This window comes from Triticum urartu, chromosome 1A, assembly GCF_056163025.1.
Source record: "Triticum urartu cultivar PI428250 chromosome 1A, HENAU_Tu73, whole genome shotgun sequence".
NCBI lineage: Eukaryota > Viridiplantae > Streptophyta > Magnoliopsida > Poales > Poaceae > Triticum > Triticum urartu.
Window position 1 is genome coordinate 4,953,873 of NC_141873.1, and position 16,814 is coordinate 4,970,686.

The 16,814-nt window shown below is 44.9% G+C and overlaps 1 long non-coding RNA gene across 1 annotated transcript; it reads right to left on the reverse strand.

Annotated features, from left to right (window-relative positions):
• Nucleotides 1-7,497: 7,497 nt before the first annotated feature.
• LOC147988182 (uncharacterized) lies at nucleotides 7,498-9,764 on the reverse strand. Its single transcript, XR_015615880.1, has 3 exons — nucleotides 9,543-9,764; nucleotides 9,205-9,440; nucleotides 7,498-8,515 (listed from the first exon to the last, which is right to left on the reverse strand). It is a non-coding gene; the product is annotated as an uncharacterized LOC147988182 (long non-coding RNA).
• Nucleotides 9,765-16,814: the final 7,050 nt, after the last annotated feature.

Sequence of the window (16,814 nt, forward strand, 5' to 3'; positions counted from 1 at the left end):
GGATATGTCATGTGAGGTTTAGGGTTTATGGTTTCGGAAAGTTGTGACGAGATTTTGATTGAAAGGAAGTGTAAGTCGGATTTAGCTAGGACATATCGAAGGACTTAGTTAGGGTTATGTGGTAGGAGAAAGTTGTCAGCAGATTTGGATTCAAAGAAAGTTATTTTGGGTATATCTATACTTTTGAATTGAGTTTCGAGATATTCTGGATTTAGTTAGGAGTTAATTATTTTTGTATGGAGTTTGGAGTTATTTTGGATTTAGTTAGGAGATAATTTGGATTTAGTTAGGAGATAATTTTGGATTTAGTTAGGAGATAATTTTGAATGGAGTTTGGATATAATTGATCTATCAGGGTGGATCTATCAGGGCATTTGAAGGATTCGTGGAGTTTGGATTTAGTTAGGAGATCATCAGTTACAGCAAGTACAATCAATTAAATATTTCTGGATTTAGTCAGGGCATATTTTATACTTACTTACAACTTTTGAAGGACTGAGTTTGCTACATGAATCCGATATGAAAAATTAAATCAATTATTTAAGCAGAGTGGTGCATAATTATTATGTATGCTATCCATCCGTAACATTGACTATCTGTTTTCGTTGGCAGCACAACGACATGGATGATAAAGGCAATGATGGTGAATACTTGGGTGATACAGGAAGGATGACAAGGACATGGGTGATAGAGGCAACGAAGGCAAAGGCATGGATGATAGGGACAATGATTTTGTAGCCATGAACCCCAAAGGAATGGATCGTATGTGCATGGATGATAAGAATAATGAGGATGCAGGCAAGGATGGCGTAGACATGGATGATGTACACATGCAAGGTAAAGAAATTGATAATAAATGCATGGCTGGTTCAGATCTGAATGAGTATATGTAATACTTAGAGATTGTGAAGAAGACTTTCAGGACTGAGGAAGAAGCCTACATGTTCTACGTAGGCTATGCGAGAAAAAAAGGGTTTGGTGTTAAAAAGGATGATCTGAAGTACAGGGGTCCGGGTCCGAAACAAAATGCATACAGAAGGACATACAAGTTCTACAAACATGGATGGTAGGCCCTAAGCACTTTAACAGAGATGAAAGAAAAAGAACACCGAGGGGTCTTTCTCGGTGTGGGTGTCCCGCTCTTTTTCAGGTTGAGCTACAAGATAGCTGTGGCCTCTGTTTCGTCAAGAATTTTGTGGACAAGCATAATCATCTGTTTGTCCCTGCTGACCTGACTCCCTACTTATCGGCTCATCGTAGAAAGATTGACGCACAAAAGGCCGATGTCATCGAGTATGTTGTCGGTCGACTTCAAACACATCAAATTATGAATGTAATGGAGAAGAATGCCGGAGGTCCCGACAAGCTTGGATTTATAGATCGAGACCTATACAACCATGTTTCAATATAGAAGAAGCGCAAGATAGAAGGCAGTGACGCTAGATATTTGCTCACCTATATGATTGCATAGAAAAAAGCAGACCCATAATTCTTTTTCAAATACACAAAAGACAGCAAAGGCCATTTGAGGAACATATTCTGGGCTGATTCACAATCCCGGATTGACTTTGTTGCCTTTGGTGGTATCGTGGTGTTCGATAGTACATATCAGTCTAACAAGTACAGGCTTCCGTTTGTTCCATTTGTTGGTCTGAACCATCACTGCAGCACACTTTTGTTTGGGGTCGGTCTATTGTTAGACGAGACAATTGCATCATACCAGTGGCTTCTTCATGTATTTTTGGAGGCAATGTCCCAGACGCCACCCATTTCAGCAATCACCGATGGGGACGGTGGAATGGGTAAAGCAATAGCTACAGTCTGGAGCAGAACAGATCATCGTTTGTGCACGTGGCATATCGAGGAGAATATGGTGATGCACCTCGGCAAGAAAAAGCTTGAGGAATTTAGGGAATTCATTTACCGTCGTTGGGATGTTGATGAGTTTGAGAAAATATGGGAGGCTTATAAGGTTCGATTCAAAATAAAACCAACGGGGAAGAGGTCGTCATGGGTTAACAGGATGTACGAGCTGCGACACAAATGGGCTGGTGCATACACAAAGGGTAGATATTTCCTAGGCATGATGACTAATCAGAGGAGTGAGTCTCTCAACTCAAGGCTTTACGTGCACCTGAACATGAAGATGCAACTTGTTGATTTGTTGCAGCATGTTGAGCACTGTGTATCCATAATGTGTAAGAATGAAGCAGCATACGATACCCTTCACTAAGCTGAATGCACACCCTCTAGAGATTCCTGCCTCTTATATTAATACAACTATGATGTTTCCTCGGATAAAGCGTCAGATTGTCGAAGGAACAAATTGGCAGGTCGCAGACTGGGTAGCGTGTGATGCTTTGGTCGTGTTTGGAGTTTTGTGCAAAGTCTCATATGATAAAGTCCCATATGGCAGGGATGCTATAGAATTGCAAGGTAAGGATGGTAAGGACTCGGATGCTAAGGTTGTTTTAGTCCTTTAGTTGTTGTTTTCAATTATTTTTAGTTAGTTCTTTTTGTAGATTTTAACATGTTGTAGTATGCTTCTGTTAGACAACAGTAGATAAATTTTTATAATTAATTAATATTAATTTTGCTACTGTTTTGTATTAATATTTGTTTAGCCTTTAATAATAGTTGATAGAATTAGTTTTGATATGTTAAAAAGTAATTCTTTTTGCCACTTTAATAGAACGTGACTCTGGCTGGCACGGTGCTAGCAGATGTAGTCGACGGTAGGATTGGATGGACACCATCCCGGACTAAAGGGAATCTGCAATTTTCAAAATGTACCCCCCCCCCCCCCCCCCCGGTATCGCCATTTCAGTTTTGAAAAAACAAAATAAAATGATATAAACTTCAAAAATTACAATCATTCGAGATGTAGTTATGTTACTACATCTACTAGTTAGTAAAATTAAAAAACATAAATTTTGACATGTTTTGAAAAAAAGTGTTATGAAAAAGTAAAACGGCTATAACTTTTGCATACGATGTCGAAAAAAACGTATAATATATCAAAATGTTCAGCACGAAAACCCGGTTTCGATTTCGATGGCTGTCGGCCGTTTCGCAAATTTTTAGAATCCTCAAATTCTTAAAGGAAAAAAATTATCCTCAAATTTAAGTTCTTTTGAATTTTTGGTCAAACTACTTATTCAAGAAATATTAGTGTTACTAAATAATTATTGCTTTTTAGAATAATAGTTTCAAACTCAAACGGTGCTTCATGCTCAAGTTCAACTCCTAAGGGTTAATATGATTGACAGCTTACTATTGTCAGGAAAACAACAAGTGCAGACTTGCAAACTAGAGGGAATAGAACTTGGAAGTTAAGCGTGCTTAGGCTGGGGTAGTGAGATGATGGGTAACCAGCCAGGAAGTTAGACGATTTGGAATGAGTGGTCCATGCTTGAGCAGTGATGAAGGGTGATTAGAAATTAAATTGTCAAATAATTCAGAAATTAGAAAATCAGAAAAAATATCAAAAATATCAAAAAAATTCAGAAAAATCAAATTTCAAAAAAATTGTTACCAACCGAGACTAAAGGTGGAGCTCCAGACAGCAGCCATGTGGAGCTCCTTTACTCCCGGTTCGTAAGCCAACCGGGACTAAAGGTTTTAGGCTTTAGTCCTGACCCTTTAGTCCTGGTTCCAGAATCGGGACTAAAGGCCCTCTGAAACCGGGACTAAAGGCCCGTTTTCTACTAGTGTTAGTCCAGGGAAAGCCAACCTAGTTGTACGCTTCCCTTGGCCCAGTATGTGTCCCCGAGCGCAGGTAGTGCCCATGTTAATTCCCCCAATTGTATCTACATTTTCTATACTTGTAGTTAGCATCGTCCTTGATTAGTCATATTGGGAGCTTTGGCTGTTTTGCTCTGCTCCTCACTAGAAAAAGATACCATTGGAGATTAGACTTGTAGAAGTATTCTGCTGTGGTGTGAACCGAACCTAATCCACGTTACAAGCAGAGGTGCTCATGTAACGACACCGATTAGTACAAACTATTTTGAATGATCACACCAGGAAACCCCAATAGATAGAGAAACTGATAAACAAAGTACAAAATATTTAGGAAGATAAGAAGATAAGAAGATCTTCCTAAAAGCAGTGCAATTCTTACAAGGTTATTATTTCTTCAGACTGAAAATAACAGCGTTGTTCCCACATGGAGCGCACAATTCTTGCAGGATGACACAGCCCAACATCTAACTAGCTAGAGCGTATCATGGATTCAATCATTCAGATAGCAAGCGAAAGCACTAAGCAGGAGACAGGTACCGGGGAGAAGGAGACGCCGGCATCGTCTCCATCTCCTTTTTGCGCCTTGCGGCTCGTCTCGTTCCACGAGGATTCCACGAGTGATGCAACTAGCTAGTGTCAGTGTGTACGTACTATTTTACAGAGCTGCTAGTAGCTGGTTCACTATGTTGGTTTGATGTTTAGTATATCGAGCTAGTAGAAATCATGGCCAGCTGTTGACAAATTCAGTAAGTTAAACAGAGTAGTCTGCTGTAAACATACTCTTCTAGCTAGGTAGTCCAAGCTAGTGTCAATCAGGTGCAACGCGGAGACGTACGTGAACACATGGACGTCGGTCGTCTAGGCTCTACTGTCTATACTGAATTATTATTAGCAAATCATGCATGATGAAATCAATGTTCCTGAATTCTCCTGGTGCTGCTGCTGGACGACATCGTTGTCCAGCGAAAACGCAACTGCATTGGCAAGGCACTAACTGTGTTAGCATAATCTTGGGTATTCTAATTAGATAGGTTTCTATGCACGTACGTGTTGTGCTGGCGTTGCTCGCCAGTCCGGCTAGAGTTGATCTTTAGCCATGTCCTAGTTGTGTACGTAGGCATACATGCAGGTGTGTAGTTCGTAGTGTGTTAAGAAAGAATTAGTAAGAGAGTCCGGTCAGGATTTGTTTGACCGTGTCCATGTATGCTTTTGGAATCCAAAAGCAAGTACGTCTAGGGTGGTGGGTCGGTGCTGGTTTGCATATATATATATATATATATATATATATATATATATATATATATATATATATATGCACCAGACGTGGAGTTTGTAACACAGGTCGTGAGAAAAAGAGAAAAAGAAATAAAGATAAAAGAAGGGCACGACAAAGGCCCTTGGCTATAAAAGTTTTTTTTGCGCGTGTTTGTTGTACTGTGATGCGATTGATCCTGTGGGCGAAATTCCAACAAACTGGGTCAGGGAGCAGAAGCAATTTGCAGAACATGAATTTGCCATCTGCTACACGCAGAGCATTTGAATAGCTGAACCGAAGGAGAAATCCAATGGTGCCAAACGAGTACAAGAGTAAGAACCCAACTCAACAAATTCAGACTTTCAAAAACAAACAAAAAAAGTCAACAGATTCAGAAGCAGACCAACATCTGTGCAAGTTCAAACGCATTAACTGGAGAGATTTACAGGACGCCATACTCGAACACACAAGAGAGAAGATTGCATGATAATGGACCAAACTAAGAAAATAAATAACTTGGTCAATAATACTAGGACACACCTTCCTAACTAAATTAGGACAAAAAGAAAACAAGAACCAACAACATTATTATTTATCCGGACTGAAATAACAGCATTGTTTTCACATGGAGCCCACAATTATTAAAAGATGACACCGTCCAACATGTAACTAGAGCGTACCATGGATTCAAACTCCACGAGAAAGCACCCAGAAACAGGAGACAGGGACTCTCCATCTTGCCCGGGGAGAAGAGACACCGACATCCTGGCGACGGCGGCAGCCTCGTCGTCTCCGTCTCCTCTCGTTCACCCTGGGCGGGGGATTCTACGGGAATTGCGGGATCGGACGGCCTGGCGTGGGAATTTTCTGGATTTCGAGGAACTCAGAATTCAGTCGTATGGACGCTACTCCCATCTGAAATCCTTCAGAACAGCTCGAGGACATCAAGAAGGGAGGGATTAAACTGAGCTAAGCAGAAGAGACCAAGACCGTCATGCAGCGACCGGAGCTTGACTGCCACGAGATCGTTGTTGTCACGGTAAATAATAATCTGAGAATAATTGAAAAAAGAATGAGCATGTGTATTGTTTGGAGAAATAGAATTAAGATATATCATACAAAAGAAACTTGAGAGAAAGGACTCACGATCTATAAAGGTACGAAGGGTGACATTTTTTTTTTCCATGTTTCAACCATCGACAGCTCTTCATGAGCACACCCTGATGGATGGAGTTGGAGTGTCATTGATCACAAATGGCAACATTAAATGACTTTGCTGGATAATCTAAAACCTTGTAACATGATTGGGTTCTCAAGCTTATTTTGGTTGATTTATAAACATTCCCATAGTAGTCCCTTCATTTCCGAAAATTTGATTCTGAGCCCGAGCTCAGATGATCTCGATATCTCTCCCGTTCACTCGCATGTGGATCCGCGCCGTTCAGTGTATTCAACGGTGTATTCGGGATGTATCCATCCAGGAAAATGCGGTAAAGCTGGAGCATTTAATGTGATGGCAGTTGTTAGGAGTGCCAGACGTTAGGAGTGCACGGATGTCGTAACGGCCATCCCGCACGGCCCGTCATTATCATATTTCGATTGACTTATCCGCTCGCTCGGAGGTTTTTTTTAAGGCAAACTCGCTCGGAGCTAACAAACTGATATGCGGGCATCTATGTTGAGCGCCTACTCCAACGTGACAATCTGATTTATCGGCTTAATATCTATCCAAAGCCCAAAGAAGACCCGAACATAATTTTGTGCAAGTCTTTTCTTCTTAAGAGAAAAGTAAGTAAAACTGACTTTGCTAAAAATCCTCTAAAAATCTTTCTCAAAATGTACCGCTTACCATAGTTATCCAAACAACCACCTAGTTAGACTGAGATCAGTGGTATTGCATCCTCTCCAGTTCTCTTAAAATATTTTTGCTCCATCCGTTCGTAAGCATGATTGGCATGGTTTGCTATTTTCCCTCTTCAATGATACTCCGTAGCTCTTAAATGAACCATAAACATTTTTGAGGGCTCCTCTATTTAAATGATTTTCATAAGAATTTTGAAGGATTAGAATCTTCAGGAATTTTTCCTACGTCCGTTGTTTGATTCATATGACTAATTCTTTTTATAGATAATGGGCTTTTTGCGACCTCTTGGTGAATGGCACCTTTTCAACCGAGCCAAAGAATCTCCCAATTATGTTGTACACCTTACAAACTTACCAAGGTTGACTTTGTTTTTCCTTAGGGCTTGTTTGGTTATAGGGGAACAAATACTCCAGTGGAAAAAATCCACCCAGGGATTGAATCAGTCCCTTCCAACCACCTTAATCCCTGCCACCCCAAATTTTGTTTGGATAGGGAAAAGTAACATTTTCAGTGAGTCTATCCTCGTTTGCTTTAGACTAATGACACTTGTGTGGTCAAATGACATTTGACATAGAAACATGGTGGCTGGAAAACTATAAGCAAACGAAGACTATGCTGACAACGAAAACTTTAAGCACACACTCATTTTGTGCTGTTTTGCCATCCAAACTGATTGGCGTATAAGCATCCAAACTGATTGTCCGTGGTCCATATAGACCAAATATAAATTGAGAAAAAAGAGTGAAATAATTGCAAATAAAAATAAAAATACACTGATATCTGACAGGACAAAAATGTGGCCTAATGCGACAATACAACCATAGTTCATCGGCTGGAATGCAAGTCATAAAGCATTTCTACACACTGCAATTGCTCGAATGGGAAGCACCATGTGGCAGCACTGATCTCTTCTTTCATCCTCAGCTCATCCAAATCAGTAAAGTTACTATGAATTCATAAAGTTGGAAACAAAAAGGAAACACTGTACTGGAAGAGAAAATTTAGACAATTTGATAATTCCGCAACGGATTAGCGATATGTAAACAACAAGGGTGAATTGCCAATATTAAACTGGAAAGAAGTATGGGATTCTTCATGACTTGTTGAGGTTCAAGAATATGGCAAGCTAATAATGATTAGAGAGGGTGAATCTCGATCCAATTATCCAACATTAAGAAGCAGCAGATTACTCCTAGTTTGATCCACTCTCGTATCCATATTAACACTAAATGAAAAGTGAATTCCTAATTAAGATATAACAACAGCTGAGAAAGACAAAAAAAAAAGCCATCAAACTGTTCGTCGTCTTCCGTTGTACCCGGGAGGGCGGTGATACAAGAAAGAAGAAAACGACTGACGAGAAATCGAGAATCTGCTGAATCAAGTGCCAGGAAGGCTTCAGCTATTTACATCAGCAAGGCATTGTTAAGAGGGTTGTGTCTTGTTTATACTTTTCTTGAGCCGAACTAGTTTGCACTTGTGTATAGTTCAAAACTTCAAATTGACACAAAAAGAGAGAAAAGATGGAGGCCTTACCAGAGAGCAGGCGATAGTCGTCGTCGCCGGCTGCACCGCGTCTTTCCTCGTAGTCGCTATTCCTCACCACCTCTTGTGCCACCGCTGAATAGTCTTGTAGTTTAGTAACTTCTGAACTACAATGAGGATGAACCATTATTAAGAATGTTCCTGTTACAGATTTACCAATGCCAAATACACAATAAGAAGGAAATAAACGGAAAGACAAGGTTAGAGCTGTGTGAGATACAGAAGAAAAATAAGTTACATGCCACAACTGAGGTACAAAAATAGTTTCTTGACCCTTCAATACAATTTTGCTCAATGATTGTCTACTGAACTTGAATGTCTCCTGACATAGGCAGGCACCTAATAGTACAGTTTTGTTCAATGCAAGTGTCCCTTCAATGCAGAGCAGATCTTTCACGATGAAGCCAAATCTAACAGCTATCATCACTTGCTCATGCAAGAAGAAGCAACGACAAAGACATTGAACCACACAGATTTCACATGACCACACTTCTAGTTCAGCGCACGCTGCACACTAACAAGCCGTAACCTGAATTCACAAACAAACGCTCATCTAATTATGCACGCTCGAATTAGGGGGACAATAGTAATTTTGATGCGCAGGCTGAACTAAGCTTACATACAAGTAAATCACAACAATAACTAGAACAAACTAGCAATTCCGTTTTGTTTTCGTTCTACAATCATTAAGACAAGTAATAACTAGCACATCACATAGCACGTAGAACTGGAGGAAACCATCACAGCAGTTGCAAAAAACAAGAACAGCTTAACAAAGCAAGGATGCAGGGCGTACCTTTTTGCCTAAGCCGGAGCCTCGGGTTCACCCTGTCCGTTGATTGAGCAGACCTTGTCGCCATTGATTGCCTGCGGCTCCCCCCACGACTGCGCACCCAACAGTTTTGCCCGCAACCTGAGCCGCCATTTGAGTCCACCTGAGCAGTAGGGGCGACATCAGCTCGCGGGAGCACCGCCAGAGGGACCGTATCAGGATGATCTGCACTGTCCACGAACCCTTCACGGAGCGGAATCCTGCAAGTTAGGCAAGCAAGGGGCGCCGGCCTCAGCAATCAGTCATCGGGGCACACAAATCCTTGAATTCACTAGATCTCCAATCGGGCAGGATTCAATTACCTGTCCACTGCATCAAGCAGGAACTCGAGCCTTTAATACAAAAATAGTTTCTTGACCCTTCAATACAATTCGCTCACCGGCCGGGGCTCCCGAAGCTCGCCGTACCCCGCTGGATCTGGGCAAGCCTTCCGCGGCGGCGGCAGGCTTCGAGAACGACCTAGTCAGGAGGGTTTGGTGGCTGACCTCTCTCGAGCCGAACCGTACGCACATGACGTCCGGTAGGCGCCGCGGACGGCCGTCACATACTGGCGAACTGTTCCACGGCTCGGCAAAAAAAGTAAACGTTCTGGTCCGTGGCCCATGAAAATCGGCGCGTCGACGGACGCCCAGCCATACGTTTCGGCCCCACTCTCGCGCACTGTTTCACGCCGTATCCGCTATTTCCGCTGCTTTTGCGCAGACATGCCAGTGCATGTTTCCCGAATCACGAGAGCTGAACTGACGCCAGCGATTTCGGGAGCAGCTGGGCTCGAGCACCGAATCGCTGCGTCCCTTCATTTCAGTCTATTAACAAGCCTGAGCAAAATCAGGCCACAAGTTATCAAAAGGCCTGCACTACTCAAATTGACAAAATGTGGTCTGGCATGGCAGTCTTCTGCTAGAGTGAATCTGTTTATATTCTAGCTTCAGCTTCAGCGACAGTCACTGCATGCAGTTTCCATGGATTAGCCCAAAAACGAAGACAAGTGACGAATATGGCTTTGGCAATGTGCATGGTGTTATGTTGGCAATTCTGAAGAAAGGAGACCAACAGTAAATCATAGTACGTATATCTTCCCTGTGGTCAGATGTGTAGAAGTAGAATTCAGATGAGAAACGCACATTCTAGTTGCTTCTGCTGTGACCAATACTCCGTACGAGATGACAAGTTCGGAACACGTTTGTCACTGAATTCAGCTCTCTACTGTTCTTCAGAGATTATATATCCTATATCCTACTATTAATCTCTTTGCATAGTTTCATTAGGAGTTTAAGATGCCTTGTAGATTTACAAGGAAACGCAACAAACATTCTGGCTTCGCACAGGCGCGCACCACTGCTGCGAAGTTATTTGCTGAAGAAATCACACTGCCAGTGTTAACTGACGAAGCTGAACAAACTGAAGACACTGTCAAACCGAACCTTAATGAGCTTAGACACTTGCTAGATTCAATCTATATTCTCACGGAAGAAAATGCATGTAAACTCTGTAGCTAAGAAATTGTATGAGAGCCAAAGGAAAGGAGTACTTGCGTTGCGAGCCAATCTTGAAACTGTTACGGGGAAGTTGTAAAGGCTCGCACTCTAAAATAAGGAGAATCAGCTCAAGATAAAAGGGCTCGCACTCAATTGATCCGGGTCAACACTTCCCGTATCTGGTTTCGGCTTTATTTTGACTCCTTGTAGGGGCTCATGACAGTCTTGTAGGGGATCCAAAGGCTTTCGAGCAGTAGCGGCAGCGGGGCAGGAGAGTTGGTTGACGGATAAGAGGCCTTTGATATGATGTAGAAAACCCGTTGCATTGATTGTAGTCTACGGTGAATGATTCATGTAAGACTGTATTACCCTTTGCTGCCTCTTTTTTTTTTCTGTAATTACTGCCATGCATGTAAGATGTTGCTACTGTGCCTACGTATGTATATGTTGGACAGCTAGTTAATCTCACGATAAGACTTTCCCGAAGATGATGCTGGCACGCTTTAGGACTTGAGAAGGGAATGTGCAGCCAGCGCGAAGATGAAGATGCATGCATGGCTTACAACTTGAGACATAGTAAGCCAAACTGCTGATAGGCCAAACCGTCTTAGCTACTCTGCTTTTGTTTTTCTTATCCTCGGCGTGCGTGCTAGAACATTGGCAGATCATCTTTTGGCACATTGACAATCGGTTGTACTAATACTGAATTACTGATACATCCAGAATGCATGAACAAATGGTGAACTTGAACCATTCATTCAGGCAAACACTGACCAGGCTGTTCCAGCTCCATTGCTTGGCAGCTAAAATATCACAGGAGATTTCGGAGTGCGAGTAATTTTCATTTTTTTCAAAAAGGAGGATACCCTATGGGCTATGGCCTCTGCATCGAGAGATGCAGATAACCATCTTTATTAAAATATTCAACAGAGTCTTACGAAATAAATACATGAAACAGACCAAAGCCACTTTTCTTGAGCGCCGGCGGAGACCGGGTGTCGGCGGTCGAAAAAAGTGTCGATTGCCTATTGCCTAGAAAAGTGGAAATAGAGTTCGTTTTCAGTTCCAGAGCATCTGAAGGACAGGAGCGCAGTTTTTGGAGTCCTTGTGAAGAAAAGCAGACGAGCTGGAGGATAGACATACATCATACACATGGTCCTCACAAATTTGCACTCTGGAGTCAGCACCCTCTGTTGGGTTTACCCAGGGAAGAAGGGATAGCCCTCATACACAAGAGGTCGAAGAAGAGCACATACACACAATCTTTTGGCACGCACACAACTTGTGCCTTTTCTGTATTCCTTCTTCACTAGCCGAGTTAATTGCAAAAAACCATCACATTTGAGGCTTCGTTTGTAGAAAAATACCTGATCCCTAATTAGTTGCAAAAATCACCGCGTATCTAGTAAACATTTAGCAAATTGCACTGATCAAGTTATTTAGCCCAATTGATCATTTTCTGACAAATGGGGCCGGATTGTAAGAAGCTCACTTAGCAACAAATTTACACACACATCCCTCGATCTCAAACCAGAAAAGCAATCCAGCCCTTAGCCCTTGTTCCCGGCTGGTTACCGTCCGACGGCGCACGCGGACTAGCACCTGAGCACGGATGCTACGTGTTGCCTCCCTGCTGATGCTGAGTGCCGCCGCTGCTGCTCGCTGCGGGCTGCTGCTGCTGCGCGTCGCTGCGTGTTGCTCCTCGGCGCCGCAGTTCCCGGCCGGTGTTGCTGCCCGCGGCTGCTGCTGCGCGCCGCCGTAGGTCCTCACCGCTGCGGCTGCTCGCCGCTACTCCCCGTGGCTGCTGCTGCTCGCCGCCAAAGGTACTCCCCATGGCCGTCGCTGAGCAGTGTGGCTCCCAGGCGAGTCGGGGTCATAGACGGGGGCGCGGCCGTGTGGTCCATGGCTTGCCGGAGCTTCAAAGTGCGACACAGGCGCGCCGAGCAGGAGGCCGAGGCGCTATGCCGCGGGCGTGCCGAGCTGGAGGCCGTGGGGCTGTGTCGCGGGCGCGCCGACCTACTCGCGCTCACCGTCTGCCACCGCAACGCGCTCGGGGGTGGGCACGCCACGCTCGACTGGTCGCTCCTGCCCATCTCCCACCAGCTACACCTCCTCCTCGTCTCTGTGTCCGCCCTGCCGGGCTCACGCTCCCCGCCACGGCATCCCGACGGTCGGCAGGGTCAGGGCGCCGCCGTGTCGGCCAAGCTCGTGCTGCTTCGGCAATAGCGCTGCTCCAAGGGGGAGGGGCCAATTGCTTTTCTATTTCAGATATAGGGGTGTATGTGTTAATTGTTTGCTGAGTCAGCTCCTTACAGCCGGGTCCCACTTGTCAGAAAGTGATTAAACGGGCTAAATCGTTCGGTCAGTGTTTTCTGCAAAATGTTTACCAGAAAGACGGTGACTTTCGCAAAAAATTAGAGATCAGGTAGTTTTCCGCAAAACCCCAAATATGATGGTTTTCTGCTTTTAACTCCCACTAGCCAGTAGCATGGCCATGAGTAACAATCTCTTTGACACGGCCACACGATTCAGCCAGCGTCACACTTATCTCCCAATTACTCGGTCCACATCTAATCCACTATCGGCTATACAGCACGTTCGTGCAACGGAAATATGCGTATGTGCATGCTACTACCCTGATGGACGCTCGCACATGCATCCATTCTCTACTGACTTCCTCTCAACTAACTAACTCACTCTATCGACCAGCTTTGCACCATGTACGTGATCACAACTTGAAGTACACCACCTGCCACAGCTTGGACTAAATGCATGACAAACAAATAAACATGACACTTAGCAACAAGGTTAACTATAACACCCTCCAGCATGGCGCCGCGGAGGTTCGGCGATGGGCGCGTATTGGAGATGGACTCGCGCAGGATGAGGAAGCTGCCTGGCGTCATGGTGAAGTTGATGGCAGAGAAGCCTGGCAAGGTCTGTGCAGTAGTTCTGCTCTGAGGATGGACCGAGGGAAGGTGGAGGTGACGACCCTTGTAGCGTGCGGTGTTCACTAGGAGTGTGCCAGGCCGGTGTGGGACCCAACTCAGGTAGTGGCTTGGATGGGACACCCGGCTTTAGATGTTAGGCTTTGATGCGATGTCTGTTTGGTATTAGGCCTGGACATTCGGCGCGCCTTCATCAAGGGGATAGGAGTAGCAATAACGTTGCCAAGATGGTGGCTTCAGGCTTATTAATGTATCACCTGGTATGGTCTTTGTGAATAATTAATAATATGGCTGCATGCATCGTCCAGATACAGACGCCGGAGGTACATCATCCTTTTCTAAAAATAAAAAAAAATCAGTGTGAGGGAATTCACTAGTACCAATGTGTGGCTATTGCTGCACCTGGGGCGCTGTTGGATTATTACATGTGTGTGGATGAAGTAGCATAACTACATCGGGCACCCAGTTGTTAGAAAGGAGATCAATCAAATCCGGAGACACGAACTTCGGACGTGGCCTCAACCAAGGGTTTGCTACTAAGCTCCTTAATCTGGATGAGCAGGCATCATTACTTCGGCGACACTTCACTTTGGGCTCTCGTCAAGTTGTTCCTCATCAGGGTAAGCCTTTTCGTCAGACCCAGTAATTCCTCCACCGTCAAGGTTTTGATCAATTTCTTCCTCAACGACATCCACAGCTACATCCGGAGTCTCATGCATCTCAAAATGCGAGTCACCAATCTGCATCGAAATACCATCCATGTCAGCATAGCCAGCATATGTCTCTGAATTAAATTTGAATATATGAAATAACTACTAGTTTTGAACGTCTTGTTTGGCTGGCTAGGCAGGTTCCATTCCGGTATTTACCCAAGAGGCCCCTCCCGAGTCACCCCCGTGCGACGGCTGGGAGGCCCCCCAGATCCCGTCGCCCCGACTCCCCCTCTCGTCCTCCTCCTCCCTCGCTGTCGCTCGAGGGCGCAGCCAGGCAAAGCCTTGCTGTCGCCTGCGGCGACGAGGACTAGGTGCCCTCCCGCTCGTGAGGAGCTGGCGCGGGCCGGCGCCCTCTGGCCGGAGCGTGGCGTGTGGTTGGACGTCATGACGGGGGCTGGCGGCGCTCCGGCGATCCCATTCCTCATGGCAGGCGGCTTCAAGATCTGGGGCGCCACGGTCGCCAGGGATGGCGGCGGCGTGACCAGATCGGTGGCGGCACGACCGGATCGGGGCTCAGGCGTGAGCTTGGTCTCTGGGTCACGGTCGGCGCGATGGCGAGTGCGACACATCGGCATCTGGTCCTTGACAACCCGGGCAACTCCGGGGGAAACCCTAGATCTCCATGGGATCGAGCGATGGCGGTGCTCTTGCGCCGTAGTCCCTCTTCGGGGCATCGTTTTGGAGTTTGCTACGGTCTAAGGAACCAGCAAGGCCCGCGGCATACGCCTGGTGGTGCAACTGCCGATGAAAATTGCGCCGACTACGGTCATGGCGGACGATGGCGGCGTCTTTGATGTCGTGTCCTTGTCGAGGCATCGTTGTTGCAGTTGGCGTCATCAGGCTCGGGATGCTTCGGGGGAAACCCTAGATCTGGGTCTCCCAGATCGAACGATGATGGCGTTTAAATTCTATGGACCCTTCGAAGTTTTGGAGCGCATCGGCGAAGTGGCTTATCGCCTGCGCCTCCCTCCTGCCAGCAAAGTGCACCCTGTTTTCCATGTGTCACTTCTCAAGAAAGTGATTGCTCCACACAACCAGGTGCTTCCGCAGCTTCCCTCTCCGGATGATCAGTTTCAGGTGCCAGAACAAGTGTTGCAGCAGCGGATAATACGCCGAGGCTCTGATTCCGTGCTCCAAGTTTTAGTCAAGTGGAGTTCGTCCCCGCTGGATATGGCAACCTGGGAGGATAAGATCACTCTGCAGCAAAAGTTCCCTCGAGCGCCGGCTTGGGGTCAAGCCGGGTTTAACAGGGGAGGGATTGTCGGCGATCAAGAGGAGCGCCAAGGTGAAGTTCAACCTGAAGGCCGGCCCAAGAGGCAGCCTCGTCTACCCGCTCGGCTAGCTGGGCCTGAGTGGGCCTAACCAAGCGGTACTTATACCTTGAAGTAGAAGCACTTAGTCTCAGGCTTAGGACAGACTTGGACTTCTTCACTTGAGCAGCAACTTGCTTGCCGTTCTTCTTGAAGTTCCCCTTCTTCCCTTTGCCCTTTTTTTGAAACTAGTGGTCTTGTTAACCATCAACACTTGATGTTTTTTTTGATTTCTACCTTCATCGATTTCAGCATCACGAAGAGCTTGGGAATTACTTTCGTTATCCCTTGCATATTATAGTTCATCACGAAGTTCTACTAACTTGGTGATGGTGACTAGAGAATTCTGTCAATCACTATTTTATCTGGAAGATTAACTCCCACTTGATTCAAGCGATTTTAGTACCCAAACAATCTAAGCACATGCTCACTAGTTGAGCGATTCTCCTCCATCTTTTAGCTACAGAACTTGTTGGATACTCCATATCTCTCAACTCGGGTATTTGCTTGAAATATTAACTTCAACTCCTGGAACATCTCATATGGTCCATGACGTTCAAAACGTCTTTGAAGTCCCGATTCTAAGCCATTAAGCATGGTGCACTAAACTATCAAGTAGTCATCATATTGAGCTAGCCAAACGTTCATAACGTCTGCATCTGCTCCTGCAATAGGTCTGTCACCTAGTAGTGCATCAAGGACATAATTCTTCTGTGTAGCAATGAGGATAAACCTCAGATCACGGATCCAATCCGCATCATTGCTACTAACATCTTTCAACACAATTTTCTCTAGGAACATATCAAATTAAACACAGGGAAGCAACAACGCGAGCTATTGATCTACAACATAACTTGCAAAATACTACCAGGACTAAGCTCATGATATATTTAAGTTCAATTAATCATATTACTAAAGAACTCCCACTTAGATAGACATCCCTCTAATCCTCTAAGTGATTACGTGATCCAAATCAACTAAACCATGTCCGATCATCACGTGAGATGGAGTAGTTTCATTTGTGAACATCGCTATGTTGATCATATCTACTATATGATTCACGCTCGACCTTTCGGTCTCCGTGTTCCGAGGCCATATCTGTATATGCTTGGATCGTCAAGTATA